We start from the raw sequence: 27,425 nt of genomic DNA, 5'->3' as shown, positions 1-27,425 counted from the left end.
GGGGAGGCTGGAGGGGGGGGGGGCTGGAGGGGAGGGGGGGCTGGAGTGGGGAGGGGGGGGGCTGGAGTGGGGAGGGGGGCTGGAGGGGGGAGGGGAGGCTGGAGGGGGAGGGGGGCTGGAGGGGAGGGGGGGCTGGAGTGGGGAGGGGGGCTGGAGGGGGGAGGGAGGGGGGGGCTGGAGGGGGGAGGGAGGGGGGGCTGGAGGGGGGAGGGAGGGGGGGCTGGAGGGGGGAGGGAGGGGGGGGCTGGAGGGGGGAGGGAGGGGGGGGCTGGAGGGGGGAGGGAGGGGGGGGCTGGAGGGGGGGGCTGGCTGGAGGGGGGAGGGAGGGGGGAGGGAGGGGGGGGGCTGGAGGGGGGGGGCTGGCTGGAGGGGGGAGGGAGGGGGGAGGGAGGGGGGGGCTGGAGGAGGGAGGGGGGGGCTGGAGGGGGGAGGGAGGGGGGGGCTGGAGGGGGGAGGGAGGGGGGGGCTGGAGGGGGGAGGGGGGGGCTGGAGGGGGAGGGATGGGGGGGCTGGAGGGGGGAGGGATGGGGGGGCTGGAGAGGGGGGGGGCTGGAGGGGGTAGGGGCTGGGGGGGGGGGAGGGAGGGGAGGGAGGGGGGGGGGAGGGGGGAGGGGGGGGCTGGAGGGGGGGGAGGGGGGGGGCTGGAGGGAGGGGGGGGGAGGGAGGGGGGGCTGGAGGGGGGGGAGGGGGGGGGCTGGGGGGGGCGGGGGGGAGGGGGGGGCGGGGGGGAGGGGGGGCGGGGGGAGGGGGGGGCTGGGGGGGGCGGGGGGGAGGGGGGGCTGGGGGGGGCTGGAGGGGGGAGGGGGGGCGGCTGGAGGGGGGGGGGCTGGAGGGGGGGGCGGGAGGGGGGGGGGGCTGGAGGGGGGAGGGGGAGGGAGGGGGGGGGAGGGAGGGGGGGCTGGAGGGGGGAGGGAGGGGGGGGCTGGAGGGGGGAGGGAGGGGGGGGAGGGAGGGGGGGGAGGGAGGGGTGGTGAGGGGAGGGGGGGGAGGGGTGGTGAGGGGAGGGGGGGGAGGGGTGGTGAGGGGAGGGGTGGTGAGGGGAGGGGGGGGAGGGGTGGTGAGGGGAGGGGGGGGAGGGGTGGTGAGGGGAGGGGGGGAGGGAGGGGTGGTGGCTGGAGTGGAGGGGGGGTGGAGGCTGGAGGGGAGGGGGGAGGGGGAGGGGGGGAGGGGAGGGGGGAGGGGGGAGGGGGGAGCTGGAGGGGGGCTAGAAGGGGGAGGGGGGGCTGGAAGGGGGGGGAGGGGGGGCTGGAAGGGGGAGGGGGGGGGCTGGAAGGGGGAGGGGGGGGGCTGGAAGGGGGAGGGGGGGGGGCTGGAAGGGGGAGGGGGGGGGGCTGGAAGGGGAGGGGGGGGCTGGAAGGGGGAGGGGGGGGGGCTGGAAGGGGGAGGGGGGGGCTGGAAGGGGGAGGGGGGGAGCTGGGGGGGGGCTGGAAGGGGGAGGGGGGGGCTGGAAGGGGGAGGGGGGGGCTGGAAGGGGGAGGGGGGGGGGCTGGAAGGGGGGGGGGGCTGGAAGGGGGAGGGGGGGGGGCTGGAAGGGGAGGGGGGGGGGCTGGAAGGGGGAAGGGGGGGGGGCTGGAAGGGGGAAGGGGGGGGCTGGAAGGGGGAGGGGGGGGGGGCTGGAAGGGGGAGGGGGGGGGGGGCTGGAAGGGGGAGGGGGGGGGGGCTGGAAGGGGGAGGGGGGGGGGCTGGAAGGGGGAGGGGGGGGGGCTGGAAGGGGGAGGGGGGGGGGCTGGAAGGGGGAGGGGGGGGGGCTGGAAGGGGGAGGGGGGGGGGCTGGAAGGGGGAGGGGGGGGGGGCTGGAAGGGGGAGGGGGGGGGCTGGAAGGGGGAGGGGGGGGGGCTGGAAGGGGGAGGGGGGGGGGCTGGAAGGGGGAGGGGGGGGCTGGAAGGGGGAGGGGGGGGGCTGGAAGGGGGAGGGGGGGGGCTGGAAGGGGGAGGGGGGGGGGCTGGAAGGGGGGAGGGAGGAAGGGGGGGCTGGAAGGGGGGAGGGAGGAAGGGGGGGCTGGGGTGGGTGAGGGAGTGGGTCTGGGTGGGGAGAGGGCAGCGGGGCTGGGAGAGAGGGACAGCAGAGGGGTGGGCTGGTGGATTTGCAGTGACTGGAAAGGCACGGAAAAGGACAGCGGAGCTGGGGCTCGATCCTTTACATCCAATCTTTTATATCAGTCCTTTTTTTGCCTGTCTCGTAATTTGGTGGTGATTTTTTAATTATTCGATATGTTGAAAGCGACCTTGAAAGCAACGCTGTTTCTTTTTAAAAGTGTATGATTATTACGTGCGGCCACAAATAAACACGAAACGAATTTATTTTTCAAACTGTCCTCGTGTACTTTTGGATGTGCCCATTTTCATATTTCTATCCAGAGATCCATCTGCTTTGGTTGAGTTAGCATTTGTTCCCATGTATTCCGATAAACTGCAATGAACATTTTTTCTCCCAAGTACATGTCTGAACATATGACATTCACATTGAGATTCATTTTCTCTAAACCTCAGCCCCGATAATGATTGTCGGAATGCGACAATCCAAATAGTTTCAGACAGAACTTTTATTGGAGATTGGAGCTCGACACCTTGAAAGAATTTTCACCGCCGCAGAACTGATTGACGAAAGGCGGTAATTTTAATCTTCGAGCAGGCTTTTTCCCGTTTCCAGGGCTGGCTAGTGTGTTCAGCCCATGGCCGCTTCTTTCTTTCTTGGGCTTGCCCGTGGCCCGGGACAGGCCGACGGACTTCAGCTGCCTTGCTGTTCCAAATTTTCCACACTCAGCCGCAGATTTGTCTCGTCTCGTTTTCATTAACTTGTTTCATCTAATGTTTTGTTAAACTATTTATTGTAAAAAAATACACACTCTCCCAAGCCACGTTGTTGCTGCTGCAGGATGCGAGACTGAATGTTTCCAGCTGACGACAGGCAGTGGAGCATTATTGAGTCCCATGCTGAAACATAAACAGACGGTGCCGAGGCCAAACCAGTGGGTTCGCTTCAATTTCAAAGATGGACTTTTGATCAAAGTTGCACTTTACAGAAGAGAAAGTACAATCATAAAAACCTACATATTTAATTTAAGATGGGAAAACATACGCTAAGAACCGCTTACAATCCATGAAATTTATTTTCCTATTTGTTTAACGTGACTGATGGAGTTGGAATCAAACCGATCAGTCCCGCTATTTTCAGGGAGACGTCAATTAATTCAAGAGCCCTTCAAGCAAAGTAGCCGACCTTAATCGCACTTTTCATTACGGATTTCCACAGTGCATAATGGCTCCGCTCAATGCAGTGCATTTAACAGCTCCGTATTCGTGACATTATATAGGTTTGTAAAGGAACATTAACGTATTTACTTAAATGCGTTGACAATGTGAACCCCTTTTGAATAAAAGGTGTGCTGGCCTTGGAACCTTTGTCCCATTGCTAAGAATACGTTATCGGCAAAGATTCTGTGAGAGCAGCCTTTTGAGCGTGAATAATTAAAGAAGACCGTATCAGAACCTGTAATTGAAGAGCCTTGCCACCCTTTAGCATGATGTTGGCTTTTTGAGTCCATCAGCACTTCCTTGAGGGTGCATTAAATAGAAATTGGCAGGTCGCTGGAGCAGGGTTCTGTATAGAGAGAATGAGTGAGGGAGACAGAAACAGAACGAGCTCTCCATCTTGAGAGCCACTTGAAAGCCCTCAATGAATTGAACTGCATTCACTCTTTACCACCTCTCATCATACTTCAACTAATGAGCCTGGGGAGGCGGAGGCCTGCTCCCTGACAATAAATACATTATGAGAGGCTGGGTTTTCTCTTTGATGGCTTCACAACATGTTTGTTTAGCTTACTGTGTGTTTATAGTGTGTGCTATAGCAGGGAGGAGCAGCACCTTTATCTGGAAGGTCTTAAGAAAATAAATCTTTAGGGGGTGAGATTGAACTAAAATATAAATAAGGCAACCTCCACACGTACATAACACATACTTTATTCAAACTGGACAAGTAAAATATTGCTGAAGTATTTCAATGTAATATTGGTAAGTGCTGGAAACTTTTTATTGTTATGGTTTTACCCAATAACACCTGACTATTTGACCAATAATGAAGGGAACTTTGAACTGTCATGTTCAGAGAGTTAGCAATTGTTAGCAATTATTTTAAACAGGCCTAATATCTTTTACCAACATTGAAGAGATATTTTTATTTTACACCTTGATAGTTTTTGGATTGTGTGTGTTTTAGTTTTATCGAAGGTGTGGTACTCTATATGACTGCTGCTATGATTTTTGTCAAAATATTTTTTGTGGGTATTCGCAACAAAATTGCAATTCTGACCTAATTGTTTATAAGTACTGTAGCATTCCTACAGTTTTAATTTTAGCAATGTGTGATTTGCTAATATGAGTACATAATGTTATGGTCGTTCATCATTTTGACCTTCATTACTGTTGACATAAATGTGGTACATTGTGCTACTTCATGATTCATGTTCCTATCTACATTAACAGCAGTGAGATTTAAGCTAGTGAAAACAACTGAGTGAATGGAAAAAGGTGAAAAAAATAATTCTACTTTAAGGATCAAATCAAGATACTTTCATAAATATTCTCCTCTTGATCTGGACTTTCATAATATGGTCTGGATTAGTTGAGTGCATATGTCATCTATCAATTTTTAATGTATATTTTTATATTCCTGCTCACTAATATGTGGCTTTTAAAATTGTCACATATCTTTGTTCTGAAATCTACCAGACCGTGGAATCAAAAATTGATTTTAAAAATTTAAGTATTAACAACTTGAAAACACGACCCCACAATATGTACTGAATATTGATGTGATTCACAATTCTTTGTACCGAAAGCATCTCCTCTTCATTAAAAAAAAAACAGATTCTGTTCTAAGTATCCTGACCAGTTCAGCATTTTATTAAAGATTGGAAATTTCTCAATGCAATCTAATAATCTCTGAGCCATCATAACACAGTTTAAATGGATAATCAGATCAACCATTTCAGTTCATTTTTTCTCTGATTATGGTGATCAGCTGGCACAAAGAAAATCATTGGTATAAAATACTTTTGAGTTGTACAGTGTCAGCAAACAAGCATATTGATGTAAACTGGTGATTGTTTCACATGAAAGTGATGGCTTATGTACTAGTATGACTAGCACATTTCATTTTTGTAATTGGGCAAACCAGACAAATTTGGAACATTATGACACAAACAATGGTATTAAGTATAATTAAATCATTTAAATGATTTGCTTTTTTCTTTGTTACTGAAGCATTAAGATATTTGAAATCTGAGGGCAAAAGTGCGATTGAGTTAAGGTTACCAACAGATAAATATATAAAACATTGAGATTCTGTCAAGCCTAGTATTGTAAGAAGTCTCACAACACCAGGTTAAAGTCCAACAGGTTTATTTGGTAGCAAATACCATAAGCTTTTGGAGCACAGCTCCTTCGTCAGAAGACCTGGCTGGCTGTAGAGATTTGCATTCTAATTAGTATTCTATAACTTGATTTCTGTGTCTGTGCACTGTTGGAGAACAGATATCCACTCCATCTGACGAAGGAGCTGTGCTCCCAAAGCTTATGGTATTTGCTACCAAATAAACCTGTTGGACTTTAACCTGGTGTTGTGAGACTTCTTACTGTGCTTACCCCAGTCCAACGCCGGCATCTCCACATCAAGCCTAGTATTATCAGAAGTTGTTAAAAGTTCCTACACATTCCAAAGAAAACTCCACATCTAGTTAGTCAAAGACTAAAAGAATGTGCGCAGTGTTTCTAGTTGGGGAAATTGTGTCGAGTTCTAAATTTATTTTTCAGATTGTCACATTTTATTAAAATAAACAACAATGAAAAATTAAAATAGTTCTCAAATCATTGAGTAATTGAAATATTGTAATTCCTAGCCATAAAATTCCCAAAATCTAGATTTGCAAATTTGAATTTACAATGATGCTTAACTAAACATTTAAATTCCATAAGTGTATTACAAATAAATTCAATGTAAACTGTTTTCTTGGGATATTGAGTATACGTGACAAGGAGCTATCGGGTACTACTTGTATCTAGGCATGGACCAATCCAAAAGATCTCAATTAGTGTTGCTCAGCTTTTCATCACATACTTAATTTATATCATATCTTGATATTTGAAATGTGAACATATAAATGTTAAATGTATAAATTATATTCACTTCTCATTGCAGTGTGGTTCTATTGATGTCATGGTAAAAGCTTTTGCTCAAAGTGCTATTTGTTGTCAATTGTGAAGTCATCACATGAAACGCAATTGGATGACACCATTCCATTGGCAAAGAAATTCATTCCTGAATTTTGCTTATTACTTATGCACTTTGCTGGAGTCTGACCTGCTAATGTCCTTGGACCATGTTCTCTGCAAGCTTGCACTTTATTGCCATTTATAGAAAAATAGTATGGGGAGAGACTAATGCCTTCATCTGTCACATTAATAAATTCCTACACTAGTGATGAAGCTCAAACTGCTGAAGGGGAATAGACTTGAAAAACAATTATTCAGAGATGCATACAGTATTCCTATCTCTGCTGGTTAATGGTTTTGGTAGCTGCCTCTGTCTGACAATTGTAATCCTATTTACTTCTACAAGAGAAAACATTTTTTTCCTTGGTAAATGTAACCATCTGGCATGTCTGTCTTAAAGTCTACTTTATAAAGTCATTGTATCTGAGCTGTAAATCATACTGTTACACAATATTGAACATTTCTTTGCATTTTGTCTTTCAGGCAGGGAATTTTAACAAATGACGTATGCTGCGTAATGGAATTTTGTTCTGTACGATAGGTTGAAATATGCATCCTAAATAGATTTGTTTACAGTAGAATTGACTACAGCACTGATGCATGTGGAACAGTTTGGATTGGCATTAAAAACATTACTTGTAATGTTAGTTACATAGGTGATAAGGATAGCAAGGCCATTTCAGTAGAACAACTGTTAAATTAGATGGTAAAATAAGAGGCAGTATCTTTTCTGATTTAAAAAATATATTTTAGCAAAGCATAAACCAATGGAAAATTTAGATGTGTTATGTTAATTGGCAACTTCACTTTGGGTACATAACTGATCTGACTGTCATACTACAGTCCTGCATCATTTCTATGTCCCTGTGACGTGAACTCTTCCTCAAAGTGACACACTCTGGAGCTCAGAAGTTCAAGACCCCTTGAATGGAGGTGACTTGGGCAGTCCTTTGTGAGGCCAGGTTTAAAAGCTGTTGGGAGATGGAGATGTGTAGGGTTGGATTAGTTAGACCTGCTGGGCACTTAGAGTTTTGAAAAAATGTTCTGAAAAAACAGACACCCTTAAAATGTTGAACAATTTAATTGGTGGGAACAGAGCTTTAGGCATGTGTTTAAAGGAGTACATGCAGAGATTGATGCATGGCCAAGAATCATACATCTAGTATACCCATCTGTAATTCAATTTCTGAAATTATCAATATTCAACTGGTAGTTTCAATATTAATGAAAAAAGATTTTGAAAAGAAGATGAATTTCTGACTTCAGTGCTGTAAAACCTTTTGCGGTTGAAATTGTCATCTGATTTTATCCAAAATTTGTTACATGTGCTCCTGATTGAGGAAGACTTAACTTCACAATTATGTTGGAGAGGATTCTTAGAGACAGGATGTATGTGCATTTAGAACGAAACAATCTCATTAGTGACAGACAGCATGGTTTTGTAAGAGGGAGGTCGTGCCTTACAAATTTGGTGGAGTTTTTTGGGGAAGTGACAAAAACGGTTGATGAAGGAAGGGCCGTGGATGTCGTCTATATGGATTTCAGTAAGGCATTTGACAAAGTCCCACATGGCAGGTTGGTTAAGAAGGTTAAGGCTCATGGGATACAAGGAGAAGTGGCTAGATGGGTGGAGAACTGGCTTGGCCATAGGAGACAGAGGGTAGTGGTCGAAGGGTCTTTTTCCGGCTGGAGGTCTGTGACCAGTGGTGTTCCGCAGGGCCGCAGGGCTCTGTACTGGGACCTCTGCTATTTGTGATATATATAAATGATTTGGAAGAAGGTGTAACTGGTGTAATCAGCAAGTTTGCTGATGACACGAAGATGGCTGGAATTGCTGGAATTGCGGATAGCGAAGAGCATTGTCGGGCAATACAGCAGGATATAGATAGGCTGGAAAATTGGGCGGAGAGGTGGCAGATGGAGTTTAATCCGGATAAATGCGAAGTGATGCATTTTGAAAGAAATAATGTAGGGAGGAGTTATACAATAAATGGCAGAGTCATCAGGAGTATAGAAACACAGAGGGACCTAGGTGTGCAAGTCCACAAATCCTTGAAGGTGGCAACACAGGTGGAGAAGGTGGTGAAGAAGGCATATATGGTATGCTTGCCTTTATAGGACGGGGTATAGAGTATAAAAGCTGGAGTCTGATGATGCAGCTGTATAGAACACTGGTTAGGCCACATTTGGAGTACTGCGTCCAGTTCTGGTCGCCGCACTACCAGAAGGACGTGGAGGCATTGGAGAGAGTGCAGAGAAGGTTTACCAGGATGTTGCCTGGTATGGAGGGTCTTAGCTATGAGGAGAGATTGGGTAGACTGGGGTTGTTCTCCTTGGAAAGACGGAGAATGAGGGGAGATCTAATAGAGGTATACAAGATTATGAAGGGTATAGATAGGGTGAACAGTGGGAAGCTTTTTCCCAGGTCGGAGGTGACGATCACGAGGGGTCACGGGCTCAAGCTGAGAGGGGCGAAGTATAACTCAGACATCAGAGGGACGTTTTTTACACAGAGGGTGGTGGGGGCCTGGAATGCGCTGCCAAGTAGGGTGGTGGAGGCAGGCACGCTGACATCGTTTAAGACTTACCTGGATAGTCACATGAGCAGCCTGGGAATGGAGGGATAGAAACGATTGGTCTAGTTGGACCAAGGAGCGGCACAGGCTTGGAGGGCCGAAGGGCCTGTTTCCTGTGCTGTACTGTTCTTTGTTCTTTTTTGTTTTGTTTGTTATCTGACTGATTTTAAAATTTTGAAATATTTTAGCTACGGGATTTGGCATTATAACTCGATATTAGTAAGTTCAACAATGAGAGATAACAATTCAGCTCATCAAACAAAGCATCAACATTCTTTACAAACATCTAACTTATATGGCACAATTTAGAGGGATCTCCAAATCTTTTGCTCATACTTGCATTTTTTGATTGATTACTCTTTCTTTGAAATGTTCTTTCTGTTGCAATTAATTCTTTTAAGTGGTCATGAACACTAGAAAGTAATCAGTTTGCTAGATTTTCCATCAGCCTACTTAAGTATTAACTTCTTGTGATCAAGAAGCTACTATTGTCTCTTAACAAAGGAAAGAGATGTGGGACTGGATTTTCACATCAGGAGTATGAAGCAGGAATTGGGGCACTCCCATTTCTGAATCTGGCCTCAGAGAGGAAACAGTCATAGTGCTATCCCCTTCGTGGCATGCAGGCAGGTTCACTGTCCATTCAAGGGGAGTGGGTGGGTTCTTGAAGCTGGAGGGTCAATCTTGAGAGAAGCAGCAGACTGTAATGGATGATAAGTGGATTAGAAAGTGCTTCAACATGGAGGCGCCAGCTTTATAAAAAAGTTTAGCTAAAGCCATATATGCAACAGTCAAGCAACCACTGTGGGTTGGGGAGGTGGTTTATTGGATTCATAGAAATCATAGAAACCCAACAGTACAGAAAGAGGCCATTCAGCCCATCGAGTCTGCACCGACCACAATCCCACCCAGGCCCTACCCCCATATCCCTACATATTTTACCCACTAATCCCTCTAACCTATGCATCTCAGGACACTAAGGTGCAATTTTAGCATAGCCAATCAACCCAACCCGCACATCTTTGGACAGTGGGAGGAAACCAGAGCACCCGGAGGAAACCCATGCAGATACGAGGAGAATGCGCAAACTCCACACAGACAGTGACCCAAGCCGGGAATTGAACCCAGGTCCCTGGAGCTGTGAAGCAGCAGTGCTAACCACTGTGCTACCATGCCATCCTCCAGGATGGCCTTTGGTTCCACTTCCAATCACACCCATGCAGCCAAGGCTAGGCCTGCATGAAACTCTGCCTACAGACTTGTCACTAGATGCCCACCTCCAGGCAGTTAAACTGCCCCCCCCTCAGGTTGGGAAACTGAAGATCAATTGGAAAATCTGCTTCATTGAGTCATGTTGCCCTTTGCCACAAACCTGCCTCAGCAAAAAGGGAAAGGAATGGTATTTTTCAACTTTGCCTGCCTCCCTTCCTGCGGTGGGGGGGTGGGGATGGAATTTCAATGTTTGCGCAAGTCTTTCGTTCCCCATTTTTTTCTCCTCTTCCCTCATCAAGGTTTTAATTTTATTACTCAGGTATGGCTTCCCAGCAATTTCTAAGATGCAAGATCATTTCAGGAACCACACAGAATGGCAACAACAATTTGCATTTATTTTGCATTTTAACATAGTAAAAGGTCCAAATGGCTATTGAATAAATAATGATTTTGAGCCACATAAGGGAATATTCGGATAAATTACCAAATACTAGGTCAAAGCTGTAGGCCTGAAGTAATGTCTTCAAGGAGAACTAAGAGCCAAAGAAATTTAGGGAGAAAATTCCAAAGCTTGGGACCTAAGCAACACATAGCAGGGCTGCCAATGGTAGAGCAATTGAAACTGGAGATGCTCAAGAGGGACAAGGGTGAAGATGTAGAATTGGAGGAGATTACAGAGATAGGAAGAGATGAGAACTTGGAGTGATTTGAAAACATAAATAAGAATTTTAAAAGGGTAGCATTGCCCCATTAGGTACTTGTGTAGATAAGTGAATGGAACTTTGTGAAACAGAGTTTTGCATGAGTTCAGATTTATGTAGGGTAGAAGATGGGAAGCCAGTCAGGGGAATATTGTAATGCTCAAGTTTAGAGGTGCAAAAGGTTTGGATCAGTGTTTTAAAACCAGATGAGCTGAGGTAGGGGCAGAGTCGAGCAACCTTATGTAGGTGAAAGTAGATGATGCAGCAGATGTCTCGGTGAAACAGCATCAAGATTGCAAATGACATGGTTCAACCTTAAGACAGTTGCCAAGGACAGCAATGGAGTTGTGACTAGGGAATGGAATTTCTAGTAGAGACAGAAGACAATGGCATCAGTATTTCTACAGTTGACAGTTCTCTGATGCTTTATTCAAGTAGTCAGAAATGGAGCCTTTACCAGCTCAATAACTTGAAGATAGTGGAAAGCCTGTTTTGACAGAATACTCAACTGTGAACTTGGCTACAACAGAAAAAATAAAACTGGGATCTTTCATAGTACTAGATTATGCAATTGCCTATGTTTAATTCATGTAGAGCTGGGATGATTATTAAATGGCTTGATGTTCAGGCATTGAGCAACCTTTAATTGGAACACTGGCAAATACAGACTGAGCCATAAGAATAATTGAATTGAATACTAGGAGCAATGATAGGCATTTACATAACCTCATAAACATTTACCGTTTCACAAATATAAAAAAATGTAGTTTTAATATTTTTAGTAGTTAACATCATATCAATAGATGACTTGGTCAGCTATTAAATTTATTTGTACCCTGTATTCCTCTTTTTCAAAGCTGAATAATTTTGTCAACCTTTTGTACATCTGCTAATTTTGTTCATTGCGAAGTCTGATTCACCACATCAGTGGCACGTGTAAGTTAGAGAAAATTAATTATATTTCTGCAAACACAAACAAGTAACTGATGAACTGGAGCAATTTGGTACTGGAATTTATTTTGTCACACCATTAACAAAATAACATCCTTACAGAACCTTTGAATTGAACACAGCTAACTTGCAGCAGTAGTGGTAGATCATCATACTTGTTATTACATAAAGTTTGAGGCCTTCTTGTGTTTGAAGTTTGCAAAAGAGATGTCACAAATAAAACTAAACATGTGAAGATAACATTGAAGCTGAGTTTATTGCTACAGGATAGATTTATGCTTCAGATAAAACCTTTGTGTAACTGTTTAAAACACATTCTTCTTCTCTGAATCACTGAGTCTGTAGAAGGCTAATATTATTTTGTAACTTTATACAAGGTCTTCACCCATGTTGTAGAAAGACCATTGAATATGTTTGCAGCCACTAACTGCTATTACTGAAATCCAGGAACAAATCGGGTAACCTCAAAATTTTATTTTCTTGTTTTTCCAAAGATGTTCATTAAATAGGTATGCCATATCAAAAATAATAAAGTATTAGCATGTTTCCATAATTGCATATTGCTAAGACTTAATTTATCATAAATTGTACATTTTTACCGGATGAAAAGTAGTTCTTAGTTTATGAAAATTGTTGAAACAGCTTTCTGAAAGTATTGAATGTTAGCATAAATTGTTTAAGGAAATGTGTGTAATGATAGTGAATTTAAGTGGGTAACTTTGCACTGTCTTCGGATTTTGTCATTAGTCAGCAAATTTTTATTTTAAATATTAAGTTTTCAGTATGGCAGCCTCTTTCATGTGTAGAGCCTAGGCTTTCCGACTGCTGATGTTTGTTTCTCGATCTTTCCTTTTCTGCTTTCTTTATTATCTACAGCCTTTTAAGAAACCTTCATTTTATTCTGAATTTGTCAACTAAGTGAAAAACTGGGTAGGTGGGTTTTAAGCTAAATTCTGGTGACTGTGGGAAAATCTTTGATCTATAGCTGTAACTACTTCAGAATGATCTGGCTGCTGGGCTGGACACTGTCCATGCCTTTCATTTTGCTATCAGATGTGCAGACAAAGGGACATGACATTTTATCAGAAGCGTCGCTTATCTCTAAGCTGTGACCATAACAAGTTGCCTCAGAATGTTTTAAGTCTATCCAGTGATCGTGCTAGCATATCTATCCACAACTTTCATGAAGTAGCTATACTGCAGTATAATGTGATTAAAAATTGCATAGTTTAAAGTATCATTAAGGGCAGCATGGTGGCACAGTGGTTGGCACTGCTGCTTCACAGTACCAGGGACCCAGATTCGATTCCAGCCTTGGGTGACTTTGTGAACTTTGCACGTTCTCTCCATGTCTGTGTGGGTTTCCTCCAAATGCTCTGGTTTCTTCCCATTGTCCTAAGATGTGTAGGTTAGGGCGATTAACGGGATAAATACGAGGATGGGGCCTAGTTAAGAGGCTCTGTTGGAGAGTCAGTGAAGACTTGATGGACCGAATGGCCTCCTTCTGCATTGTAGGAATTCTATGGTTACAGTTATAAATAACATTCCATTCACTACTAGATATATTATCAATTTACTTGAGGCATGTTAGGTTTTAAAGAAACCTAATTATTTAAAATTTACAGTTCTCCCAATTCCAGGAACTCATAATTTTGCATCCCCTTACTTAGGAGAAAACCACCCAGCAGATGACAGCTACAAATCTCATTTAATGAACAGCTTTATAAGAAAAAATGTTATTCTGCATCATTTTTTATCCTGAATATTGATCACTGAGCATACAAGATGAGGAAAACTGCAATACCAGCTAAGCACTACTTGTATTAAACTTACTAAGCTTAATTCCTAATCAGCATTTAGAATGGTAAGATACTGATCAGCATTGGCATTAAATAAGATAAATCTTAGGAAAAGGAGAGGAAAGACCAGTGCTATACGTCCATTATAAACAAGGTAAACAGTTGTGTTTTTCTTTAAAATGCTCATTTTGTACAACATATCAGAACAATTAATTTATTATACTTCACCCTGGAAACCAGCAATAAATTGATTCTGATATTTGTGCAAACAGTTTTAAAGAAGAAACAAACCACATCTCTTTCCTTCCTCCCTTTCCCAAAGATTTATCTTATTTATGAACTGCAATGTTAAAACATAGGAAAAAGCTATGTTTTGAATAAAAAGGTTACTTCGTGGGCTACTTCTAATGTTGATTTAACTTCCTTAGTTTCTTTCTAAAACTAAGAAATACATTTTTTGTTCTGACAGCTCTTCTAATTTACATTTAGTAAAACCTTCCCATTTAAGAATTTGATTCCTAAGTCCAGCTGCTGTTAATTTTTGGATTGTCTACAGGGAGTAAAACAAAATGTAGTTTTACTGGTGAATAAAAACCCCTTTGCTCAATTTTATAACCATGCTGTTTAATGAAGTGGAATCACAAAACCCCTTAACCCTACCACCACCCAAAGATCTATCTACAATTCTGGTGCCAGTGTTTCTGTTGGGGGAAGATCATCAGCCTGCCATCGATTGCATTGTAACTTTGCAGAGTGTTTATTGCATGAGTTATAATTTAGCAAACCCCCTTCTCTATTGCCATTTCTAATGTAGATAGTCCCCCATTAGACTTAATTTCTTCCAGATTTACTTCAATAAGATAACTTTCACAAGTTACTGAGAGTAACAAACCTGTATCTTTTCAACTTATTAAAAGAACAGTTAGCTGTTTTGTGGTACTTTGCTCACTGTGTATATTTCCGAGTGCAGTGCGTTATGCAAGGAACCTGGAAATTCATGACCATTTTATGTGTTTTATCGCACTTCACATGAAAATTTATGACTGGGTGACTCGGGGATGCTTGAGCTATGTGTTCCAGGGCTTGCCCCAACTGATAACAACCTTGTTGGCGTGAAAGTGTGATGCAGATTATGACAGTTACAACTTTCTGTTTTGTTTAAACTGTCAGTGGATTTCCTGGCTCACAGCTCAGTGCAGTGGTGTGTTCGGGTTGCATGTATTCATTCTAAAATGGAGAGATTGCACAGGCAGACCTCAGCCAAGACTAATTGATGAGGAGGGTATGGAAGCAAAATTTACTGTTCTGTTGAGTTGTTCCATATTGTTAGGTGTTCTGAAGGCATCATGTAGTCACAGCTCCTTTCTTGTCAGATTGGGCCCTAGACAGGAGCTGACAATCAAACAGGGTAAAGGCAGGAGCCAGCACTAGAAGGATATTGATTTTTCAGTTATCCCTAAGTAGTTTGCACTATGGATAATGGGTGGTGAAGGCAGGTATGTCATTATCAATGAGCTCCACAACAGTAGCCACAACCTTCCCTCATATTTCCTTCAGCATTGACAGAGAGCATCTAATGATGGTCAATAAATTGCTCGACCTCTTTGTGACAAGCACATAAAAGATTTCTGAGCAGTTTATTTGAAAATCTGACGGGGTACTGTACATAGTGGGATGGATTTCATTATTTGACAGTTTGGCAAAACTGTAAAAAAAATTCTAAAGACAGCAAAATGATTATATTTGGAAGGTTGGCAATTTTATATTGAGTTATAATGCTGTGATATTTTTGACCCAAACACAATTCTACCACTGTATCCTAATTATAATAGCTGGAAAATGACACAATCAACTACTAAAAGAGAAATAAATTGTATTTACTGTTTCTTCGGACTTGGGAGTTATCAGTTCTATTGTAATACCACATTTACCTTAATGTTTTAATTAACCACAGCATCTTCCTTCACCACCACCACCAACTTAAAGTGGTGGCACTGCTGTCTCAGAGACCCACCTAATATAGTTTTGGCCTGAAATGCAGGCATCCATCTATTAAATTGCTGATGGTGAGTCAAACATGTCAATTTATCTGTGCAACATTTTTTGAACCAGTTTTGTGCTCAATGGACTGCGTAAAACTTTCCTCAGCTACCTGGGAAGGTAGAGTAATGAAAAATAAGTTTGCAAATTGAGACTTCTAAGTGCCTGCACACTATTGGTGTGGGGGGGGGGGGGGGGGAAACTAAAATGCGGCATTAATGGTACAACTTTGCAAATTTAACTTCTGATTGGACAACGCTGATTTGGAGGAGTCATAAAATCATTTATAGCACAGAAGGAGGCCATTTGAGGATAACAGTGTAAGCTAAATTGTTGGAAGTCTTCAGAAATTAGTTCAACTTGATCACTGCTTTTTAGAATATGCACATTGTTGGGCGAGGAAGTGCAGGATTTGACTGTCGAGCATTACACCAACTGCCAAATTGTGTGCTTAGTCTATGCCTTTCGAAACAGGCTGACAATTTTAAAACTTAAACAGACTGAAATGAAACAGAAGCGTAAATGTTTTGAAAAACTTCCTGAAATAACCAATTGCTACAGTTTCTTGTTTAACTTTTTTTTTGATGTGATACAGAACAGAAGTCTAATGTTGGGTCACGACTTTACTGCTAAGAAGCAAAGACAAAGCAACTTAAATAAATTTGTGATAAATGCTATTTCTTTCTTGTGTATTTTAAGTCTCAGTACAAAAATAACAATGATATGCAGTGATAATATAATATTCAGATCACATTTGTCAAATGCATATTTTCTGGATATAAAAAGTAGCTAGTTGCATGTTAGATGAGATGTTTATCAAGTAGAATAGCATAAAGAAATTTGTTTCTCTCAGCAATTGCCAATATTTTTCATGATTTACACTGGATTTCACTAGAAATATTGTTAAATCTCCAGTTTTTAGTGACTTACACATTTCTTGATTGAACTGCTACCACGATCGACTAACAGTGCAAATTGGTACAAGTTCCTTCTGACACGTGCTTTCCACTCCCATGCTGTGCATGCATGCATGTCTATGTTGATGTTTTTTTAATCTCAAAATCAGGGCCGAGATTCCAGTGCTGCTCTGTTGGAGCTATCGTCTTTCAAATGAGACGTTAAACTATGGGATCTTTTACCTCCACCTCTCAGATGTAAAAAATACCATGGCGCTGTTTTGAAGATGATCAATGTAATTATCCCTTGTGCTCTGGCTAATATTTATCCCTCCATCAGTATCATACAAACTGATTAGCTGATCACATTGAATATGTTTGTTGTTACTATGATTTGATCACATAAAATATGCCTGTTGTTGGACGAGAAGTGTGGGAATTAAGTATCACATAACTGTTTGCAGGAACTTACCGTGTACACATTTGCTGTTCTGTTTCCTTCACTTCAAAAGTACTTCATTGGCTGTAAAGTGCTTTGGAATGTCTGGTGATCACGAATGATGGTATATAAATACATGCAAATCTCTTCTGTTTATCCTTGTTACCTAGGCCCACTTATTTCTCTTTCTCTCATGGTTCCACTTGAATGTAATTTTCCTAATTACCAGTTATTGGTGGAAAACACTGTTTTAGAAATGCAAGAAAGAACTGAGAATGTATCTGAAAATTATTTTTGCACCAAGCATATGCTGCTTAGCTTCCTTTATTAATTGTAATTGTTCTATTTTGGAAGTAGTAGTCGTCTTCATGCCTAAAAACATTAAGATCCCAGCTGCAGTCAAGAGATGTTTGTTACCTCTTTGCTTGTTACCACTTTGCTTATTGTCTTGCTGTAGCAAAATGTATTGTGACATGGGCTGATGGGAAATGAGTGTGTTTTTCCCCTTTCAGTCTCAGTCAAAGCCGAGGGGAATACACCACATTGACATGAGGCTCTTGCCCTGAATAAATTGGAAAGTTGGATCTTATGTTGTCTAAAATATTCTCATGCATCTCCTAGTGATTGTTTCAGGCAAGTTGCCTGTGGTATGTGTGTCTTTTGAGAATCAAGTAAGCAAGATGATTAGATAATATTGGACCAGACTGCAGAGTTCTACACACAAGACAGAATTGATGCACTCTCTTATCTCTAGAAAAGAGAAGACCGAGAGGTTACCTGATAGGGGTGTCTAAAATTATGAACTTGTTTAAAAGATAGATCTAGAGAAGATATTTTTACATATGGTGAGTGCAAAGCAAGCGGCCATAAAACAAAGATAGTTATTAATCAATCCAAAAAGATATTCAGTAGAAACCTCATTACTTGGAGAGTGGTGAGAATATGGAACTCTTGAGCAATCTGGTTGAGGCAAATAACGTCAGTACTTGAAGAAAGGAATAGAAGAATATATTGACAGTAAGCTGAAATAAGATTGGAGGAGGAGGCTCCTGTGGAGCATAAACACTAGCACAGACCTGTTGGCCAAATGTGCTGTTTGTGTGCTGTACATTCTATGCAGGTAAAGGACACTTGGGACTGGTCATTCAGTGCTATGCAACATATTTCATTAGACTTTTGGTTGATTCGTGCATTTAGAGCAGCATATTTTGCTTCATTGGCACAGGAAATTATTTTAGATTTATCCACATATTAGTTGGGTGGGACATTGACAAATAATCATTTACTAGCTTTAAATTAAGGGATAAAGTCTAGCTTAAAGCTTCAGTATCCTTTTGGGTATTGAAGTAATCCAAGATATCCAAACAGGTTTAGACTTCATTTCCAAGGCTTTCGGTTTGCCAGTCTTGTGGTAATGAAGGTAGTTCATAATTTACTTAGTGGGTCAGTTCATGGCATGTACCCAAAGACCATCTGCACTGTGAACTAGCCACTGGGTCACGACCTCCTGGGTATCCATTCCTCCACTACATCTGCAAGCAAGATATGAAAATGATGGGCAATGGCGCACTCAACTGGCTGATGGCCATGACCTCTGGACATTGACTGTTTGGAATGGCATTGGAAGAGATGAGCATAAGTGAAAAGCTCAGGTGGTTGAGAAGAGGGCCCAGAGAAAGTGGATCGATGCCTGGAAGTGTGATGTGGTGGCCATTACGGAGACTTGGATGTCTCAGGGACAGGACTGGATACTCCAGGTGCCGGGATTCAGATGTTTCACGAAGGACAGGGAGGGAGGCAAGAGAGGGGGTGGAGTGGCACTGCTGATCAGGGATAGTGTCACAGCTGTAGAGAAGGTGTATGCTGTGGAGGGATTGTCTACCGAGTCTCTGTGGGTGGAAGTTCAGAGTGGGAAGGGGCCAGTCACTTTGCTGGGAGTTTTCTATAGGCCGCCCAATAGTAACAGGGAGGTGGAGGAGCAGATAGGGAAACAGATCCTGGAGAGATGCAGTAATAGCAGAGTTGTTGTGATGGGAGACTTTAATTTCCCAAACATAGATTGGAATATCCCTAGGGTAAGGGGATTAGATGGGGAAGAGTTCGTTAGGTGTGTTCAGGAGGGTTTCCTGACACAGCATGTGGACAAGCCTACAAGAGGAGAGGCTGCACTTGATCTGATACTGACCAATGAACCTGGACAGGTGTCAGATCTCTCAGTGGAGGAGCATCTTGGGGATAGCGATCATAACTCTATCTCCTTTAGGCTTGCATTGGAAAAAGAGAGGATCAGGCAAGCTATGAAAGTATTTATATGGATTAAGGGGAAATATGAAGACAGACAGCAAATTAGAGGAGTAAATTAGAAGGAGGTATTCTCGGGGAAATGTACTGAAGAGAGGTGGCAGATTTTCAAGGAATGTCTGTCTAGAGTTCTACAGGACAACGTTCCGAGCAGACAGGGAGGTGTTGGTCGGTTAAAGGAACCGTGGTGCACGAAAGCTGTGCAGGACCTAGTCGAGAAGAAAAGGAAAGAGTACAAAAGGCTCAGAGAGCTTGGCGAAGATAGGGATTTAGAAGAGTATACGGCTTGTAGGAAGGGACTAAAGAAGGAAATTAGGAGAGCCAGAAGGGGTCACGAGAAGGTCCTGGCAGGTAGGATTAAGGAGAACCCTAAGGCGTTCTATAAATATGTGAAGAGTAAAAGGATGAGACATGACGGAATAGGGCCTATAAAAGGTGAAGGCGGGAAAGTCTGTACGGAACCAGTAGAAATGGCAGAGGTGCTCAATGAGTATTTTGCCTCGGTTTTCACAGAGGAGAAGGACCTGGGTGGATGTTCTGCGGGCGTGCGGTGGACTGAAAGGATTGAGTATGTGGACTTTAAGAAAGAGGTTGTGCTGGAATCTTTGAATGGCATCAAGATAGATAAGTTGCCGGGTCCGGATGGGATGTACCCCAGGTTACTGTGGGAGGCGAGGGAAGAGATTGCAGAGCCTCTGGCGATGATCTTTGTGTCGTCGATGGAAATGGGAGAGGTGTTGGAGGATTGCGGATGTGGTTCCTATTTTCAAGAAGGGGAATAGGGATAGCCCAGGTAATTACCGACCGGTGAGTCTAATCTCAGTGGTTGGTAAACTGATGGAGAAGATCCTGAGGGGCAGGATATATGAGCATTTAGAGAGGTTTAGTATGCTCAAGAATACTCAGCATGGCTTTGTCAAGGGCAGATCGTGCCTTACTTGCCTGGTGGAGTTCTTCGAAAATGTGACTAAACACATTGACGAAGGGAAGGCGGTAGATGTGGTTTATATGGATTTTAGCAAGGCGTTCGATAAGGTCCCCCATGCAAGGCTTCTAGAAAAAGTGAGAGGGCATGGGATCCAAGGGGCTGCTGCCCGGTGGATCCAGAACTGGCTTGCCCAAAGGAGGCAGAGAGTGTGTATAGATGGGTCTTTTTCTAAATGGAGGTCGGTCACCAGTGGTGTGCCCCAGGGATCTGTTCTGGGACCCTTGCTGTTTGTCATTTTCATAAATGACCTGGATGAGGAAGCGGAGGGATGGGTTGGTAAGTTTGCCAATGACACGAAGGTTGGTGGGGTTGTGGATAGTCTGGAGGGATGTCAGAAGTTACAGAGGGACATAGATAGGATGCAAGACTGGGCGGACAAGTGGCAGATGGACTTCAACCCAGATAAATGCGTAGTGGTCCATTTTGGTAGGTCAAATGGGATGAAGGAGTACAATATAAAGGGAAAGACTCTTAGTACTGTGGAGGATCAGAAGGACCTTGGGGTCCGGGTCCATAGGACTCTAAAATCGGCCCCGCAGGTGGAGGAGGTGGTTAAGAAGGTGTATGGTGTGCTGGCCTTTATCAATCGAGGGATTGAGTTTAGGAGTCCGGGGATAATGATGCAGCTATATAAGACCCTCGTCAGACCCCACTTGGAGTACTGTGCTCAGTTCTGGTCGCCTCATTACAGGAAGGATGTGGAAAAGATTGAAAGGGTGCAGAGGAGATTTACAAGGATGTTGCCTGGATTGAGTGGCATGCCCTATGAGGATAGGCTGAGGGAGCTCGGTCTTTTCTCCTTGGAGAGACGAAGGATGAGAGGAGACCTAATAGAGGTGTATAAGATGTTGAGAGGCATAGATCGGGTGGACTCTCAGAGGCTTTTTCCCAGGGTGGAAATGTCTGCTACGAGAGGACACAGGTTTAGGGTGCTGGGGGGTAGGTACAGGAGAGATGTTAGGGGTAAGTTTTTCACACAGAGGGTGGTGGGCGAGTGGAATCGGCTGCCGTCAGTGGTGGAGGCGAACTCAATAGGGTCTTTTAAGAGACTCCTGGATGAGTACAGGGGACTTAATAGGATGGAGGGTTATAGGTAGGTCTAGAAGGTAGGGATGTGTACGGCACAACTTGTGGGCCGAAGGGCCTGTTTGTGCTGTAGCTTTTCTATGTTTCTATGTTTCTAAAATAGGGGCTAGCAAATCATGCATCTGCTCAAATGTTTGAGGTGAGGGACACCGTCAGTGTCCCTGCTGATTACACCTGTGGGAGGTGCACCCATCTGCAGCTCCTCCAAGACCGCGTTAGGGAGCTGGAGTTGGATGAGCTTAGGGTCATCAGGGAGGCAGAGAGGGCCATAGACACAAGCTTCAGGGATATAGTTGCTCCAGGGAATGAAAATAGATGGGTGACAGTGAGAGGGGCTGGGAGGAAGCAGTCAGTGCAGGGATCCCCTGTGGTCATTCCCCTTAGCAACAAGTATTCCACTTTGGATACAGGTGAGGGGGGCGACCTACCAGTGGTAAGCCGCAGTGACCAGATCGCCAGCGCTGAGTCCGTCCCTGTGGCTCAGAAGGGAAAGGGGGAGAGCGGTAGAGCTATAGTTATTGGGGACTCGTTTGTTAGAGGGATAGATAGGAGGTTCTGTGGCAACAAGAGGGACTCACGGATGGTATGTTGCCTCCCGGATGCCAGGGTCCGTGACATCTCCGACCGTGTCTTCAGGATTCTAAAGGGGAGGGGGAACAGTCACAAGTCGTGGTGCACGTCGGCACCAAAGACATAGGTAAGAGAGGGGACGGGGATTTAAAACAGGAATTCAGGGAGCTAGGGTGGAAGCTGAGAGCCAGGACAAAACAGGTTGTCATCTCTAGTATGTTGCCGGTGCCACGGGATAGCGAGTTGAGGAACAGGGAGAGAGTGCAGTTAAACACATGGATGCAGGGATGGTGTAGGAGGGAGGGTTTCAGCTATGTGGATATTTGGAACACTTTCTGGGGAAGGTGGGACCTGTACCAACAGGACGGGGTGCACCTGAACCAGAGGGGCACCAATATCCTGGGAGGGAAATTTGCTACAGCTCTTCGGGGGGGGTTTAAACTAATTTGTCAGGGGGATGGGAAAAGGAGTTGTAGTCTGGAGGTCAGTGAGTGTAGTGAGGTACTGGGAAGGGTATCATGGTCAAAGGTGGGTACCAGCAGACAAGAAGGTGGGTTGAAGTGTGTCTACTTCAATGCAAGGAGCATCCGAAATAAGGTAGGTGAACTTGGGGCGTGGATTGGCACTTGGGACTACGATGTTGTGGCCATTACGGAGACATGGGTAGAACAAGGACAGGAATGGTTGTTGGAAGTTCCGGGGTATAGATGTTTCAGTAAGTGTAGGGTAGCTGATAAAAGAGGTGGAGGAGTGGCACTGTTAATCAAGGAGAGTGTAACGGCTGCAGAAAGGCATTTTGAAGGGGATCTGCCTACAGAGGTAATATGGGCTGAGGTTAGGAATAGGAAAGGAGCGGTCACGTTGTTAGGAGTTTACTATAGGCCCCCAAATAGTAATAGAGATGTGGAGCATGAAATTGCTAAGCAGATTATGGATAGGTGTGGAGGTCACAGGGTAGTTGTCATGGGGGACTTTAACTTTCCAAATATTGATTGGAGCCTTTATAGGTCGAATGGTTTGGATGGGGCAGTTTTTGTGCAGTGTGTGCAGGAGGGGTTCCTGACACAATATGTGGATAAGCCGACAAGAGGTGGGGCCACATTGGATTTGGTAATGGGAAATGAACCGGGCCAAGTGTTGGATTTGGTTGTGGGAGAGCACTTTGGAGATAGTGACCACAATTCGGTGTCTTTTGTTATTGCAATGGAGAGGGAGAGGGCCATGCGGCAGGGCATAGTTTACAATTGGGGGAGAGGTAATTATGATCAAATCAGGCGGGAATTAGGAAGCATAGGATGGGAACAAAAATTGTCAGGGAAAGGCACTAATGAAAAGTGGAACTTTTTCAAGGAACAAATACTGCGTGTCCTTGATAGGTATGTCCCTGCCAGGCAGAGAGGAAATGGCCGAGTGAGGGAACCATGGTTCACAAAAGAGGTGGAATGTCTTGTCAAGAGGAAGAAGGAAGCATATGTAAGGTTGAGAAAACAAGGTTCAGTTGGCTCGATGGAGGGTTACAAGTTAGCAAGAAATGAGCTGAAAAAGGGGCTTAGGAGAGCTAGGAGGGGACATGAGAAGTCCTTGGCGGGTCGGATCAAGGAAAACCCCGAGGCGTTTTACTCTTATGTGAGGAATAAAAGAATGACCATGGTGAGGTTGGGGCCGGTCAAGGACGACAGTGGGAATTTGTGCATGGAGTCAGAAGAGATAGGAGAGGTGATGAATGAATACTTTTCTTCGGTGTTCACCAAGGAGAGGGGCCATGTTTTTGAGGAAGAGAGGGTATCACAGGCTGATAGGCTGGAGGAAGTAGATGTTCGGAGGGAAGATGTACTAGCAATTTTGAATAAACTGAAAGTTGATAAGTCCCCTGGGCCTGATGAAATATATCCTAGGAGTCTTTGGAAGGCAAGGGATGAGATAGCAGAGCCTTTGGCATTGATCTTTGCGTCCTCACTGTCCACGGCGGTGGTGCCAGAGGATTGGAGAATGGCGAATGTGGTTCCTCTGTTTAAGAAAGGGAATAGAAATGACCCTGGTAATTATAGGCCGGTTAGTCTTACTTCGGTGGTCGGTAAGTTGATGGAAAAGGTCCTCAGGGATAGGATTTACGACCATTTAGAAAGATGCAGCTTAATCCGGGATAGTCAGCACGGATTTGTGAAGGGCAAGTCTTGCCTCACAAATTTGATAGAATTTTTTGAGGAGGTAACTAAGTATGTAGATGAAGGTAGTGCAGTTGATGTCATATGCATGGATTTTAGTCAGGCATTTGATAAAGTCCCCCATGGTCGGCTTATGAAGAAAGTAAGGATGTGTGGGATAGAGGGAAGTTTGGCCGATTGGATATGTAACTGGCTATCTAACAGAAGACAGAGGGTGGTGGTGGATGGAAAATTTTCGGACTGAAAACTGGTTACCAGCGGAGTGCCACGGGGATCAGTGCTTAGTCCTCTGCTATTTGTCATTTCTATAAATGACTTGGAGGAGGGGGCTGTAGGGTGGATCAGTAAATTTGCTGATGACACCAAGATTGGTGGAGTAGTGGATGAGGTGGAAGGCTGTTGTAGGCTGCAAAGAGATATAGATAGGATGCAGAGCTGGGCTGAAAAATGGCAAATGGAGTTTAACCCTGACAAATGCGAGGTGATTCATTTTGGTAGGACAAATTTAAATGTGGATTACAGGGTCAAAGGTAGGGTTCTGAAGAATGTGGAGGAACAGAGAGATCTTGGGGTTCATATCCATAGATCTCTGAAGGTTGCCACTCAAGTGGATAGAGCCGTGAAGAAGGCCTATAGTGTGTTGGCGTTCATTAACAGGGGGTTTGAGTTTAAGAGCCGTGGGGTTATGCTGCAACTGTACAGGACCTTGGTGAGACCACATTTGGAATATTGTGTGCAGTTCTGGTCACCTCACTATAAGAAGAATGTGGAGACACTGGAAAGAGTGCAAAGGAGATTTACCAGGATGCTGCCTGGTTTGGAGGGTAGGTCTTATGAGGAAAGGTTGAGGGAACTTGGGCTTTTCTCTTTGGAGCGGAGGAGGTTGAGAGGAGACTTGATAGAGGTTTATAAGATGATGAGGGGGATAGATAGAGTGAACGTTCAAAGACTATTTCCTCGGGTGATTGGAGTGGTAACTAGGGGGCATAACTATAGGGTTCATGGTGGGAGATATAGGAAGGATGTCCGAGGTAGGTTTTTTACTCAGTGGTTGGGGTGTGGAATGGACTGCCTGCAGGGATAGTGGAGTCAGAAACTTTAGGAACATTTAAGAAGCTATTGGATAGGCACATGGAGTACTTCGGGATGATAGGGAGGAAATAGCGTGATTTGGGTTTCAGACAAAGCTCGGCACAACATCGTGGGCCGAAGGGCCTGTTCTGTGCTGTACTGTTCTATGTTCTATGCTCAGCCAACAGTCTTACTCTTTAGTATATGCAGGAGAGACTGCCATTCCAAGGTGAGGCTCTTGAGCCACACCAGATGATGTTTGTCACAGAATTGGCCACTGCAGCACAAGCCATTGTCTTAGGAGATGGAAGGCTGCCACTGTGGGTCACTAGTTTCTTTTAACAATTGGTTTAAATATTGTTAGCCATGTATTTTTTCTCCTTAGATTGAAACATGTCTTGTTTTGCAATGCAATGGAGCCTTTTTCCACTTGCACCTAGTGCTTTTATATCAACTGTCCTTCAGTTAGGTGGAGGTCAAGTTAAAAGCAAAATGAAGCTTGGTCTATTTTATGTCAGTAATTTGCTTTAAATTCCACCTCAGTAGAACATTTGCCATTGCTCTGATGTGATGTTTCCTTTTGGACATCAGCCATCTTTAGAATTTGCAATCAAATATTGGCACCTTTGTGCCAAATTGTCTTTCCCATTTGCAACTGAATCGAGCCCCAAGCTCATTTCACGTAGAACCCTTAAAACCAGCAGAGGACTGTTACTCCACTGGCCAGCCGGATGTGAACTGAGTGGTGAAAGAACAATGTTTTAGTTTACTGCACCACTCTGTTTCATAGAATGTGATTTGTAAACATGTGTTATTTACTCCTCCTGACTGGCTTGCTAAAATATTGTCACTTCAAAATTATTATATGATATAAAAAGTGGGGATCTTGCATCCTTTCTAACCCTGGTATTCATGTCTGCTGTTTATAGTTTAGAAGCACTTTGTGTGTCACTGCTTAAAACCTGGAGTGACATGCAAAGCTTGTGTTTTATTTTAGCAGAAAACCATTATGTGAGCCTTATGTTTACTTGGAGCTGAGATGAAAAACTTATCAGTGAGGTGGTGACGCAGTTGCATCAGTTAGAAACTCTCAATTCATCGTTCACCACTGTACATTAGATTTTAAATATTGTACATCAGATATAAGTGATGGTTCATCTCACACCCCCTCCCCATGTAAATTCTACAGAATTAAATTTTCAATTTTCTTATTCTTTGAAGTTTTATGTTATAAGCTGTTGAAGACAGACTTTTCTGATTGCATTTACTACAAAACTAAATAAAACCACTTTAAAACAAAAATGAAATTCCTAACTTGGCTGTTAGGGATCAGCTGAGTTGAGCCCCAAGCTCGTGTCACACAGGACTCATAAAACCAACGGATTCGAGCGGATTTAACTCGCTCATTGCTTCCAAAAAATCATTACATGCTGTCAAGTGCCGTATTCTTCAAAATGGTATTATCCCTTTGAAGATCAGCTATCTTCTGTAGTCAACACGGTACGGCACGGTAGCACAGTGGTTAGCACTGCTGCTTCACAGCTCCAGGGTCCCGGGTTCGATTCCCGGCTCGGGTCACTGTCTGTGTGGAGTTTGCATATTCTCCTCGTGTCTGCGTGGGTTTCCTCCGGGTGCTCCGGTTTCCTCCCACAGTCCAAAGATGTGCGGGTTAGGTTGATTGGCCAGGTTAAAAATTGCCCCTTAGAATCCTGAGATGCGTAGGTTAGAGGGATTAGCGGGTAAATATGTGGGGGTAGGGCCTGGGTGGGATTGTGGTCGGTGCAGACTCGATGGGCCGAATGGCCTCCTTCTGCACTGTAGGGTTTCTATGATTTCTATGAACACAGTGGAAATGTTTTTTGCCATACCTTATGACTATGAGTTTATTTTAAGTTTACTTAATGTATTTGTATGCCCAACCTTATTGATTTTTATATTAATAGAAGCAGAGAAGAGCGAGGCTGAAAACTAAAGAGGTTTCAAAGTTGTCTTGTTTAAATTGAAATATTTTAATATCGGTTGCAGATAAAGTTTTGGACTTTCACTCTTTACTTACTGTGACTTGTTTCTGAAATCCCAATCCTCTTCTGTATATCACTGTCTATTCAATAAGGTTGATTCTTACAATTTTTATCTTTATTTTTATCACCTTCTGTAAGTCAAGATTGAAGTGCTGCAATGTCTTAATGAGTAATGTAATCAGATATAAGGAAATAACATAAACGATAGCTTCAAAAGCAGCTTATTTTGAAGCAGATTTATTGAAATGTGTATTACGGATTATCTTGAATCTTCCTTGTAAAACACAGTAGTAGAATGAAACTATCTTATTGTCACTAGCATGTTAGTTTTTTGTGT

At 44.1% G+C, this 27,425-nt stretch overlaps 1 protein-coding gene across 1 annotated transcript in view; it reads left to right on the top strand.

Annotated features, from left to right (window-relative positions):
- Nucleotides 1-27,425, top strand: part of lrba (LPS-responsive vesicle trafficking, beach and anchor containing) — a 901,160-nt gene that overhangs the window by 538,563 nt on the left and 335,172 nt on the right. The gene's annotated exons all lie outside the window — the stretch shown is intronic.

Source organism: Mustelus asterias, chromosome 1 (genome assembly GCF_964213995.1).
Source record: "Mustelus asterias chromosome 1, sMusAst1.hap1.1, whole genome shotgun sequence".
NCBI lineage: Eukaryota > Metazoa > Chordata > Chondrichthyes > Carcharhiniformes > Triakidae > Mustelus > Mustelus asterias.
Note: the sequence above shows the minus strand (reverse complement) of the source record. Positions and strands in the feature narration are given on the sequence as shown.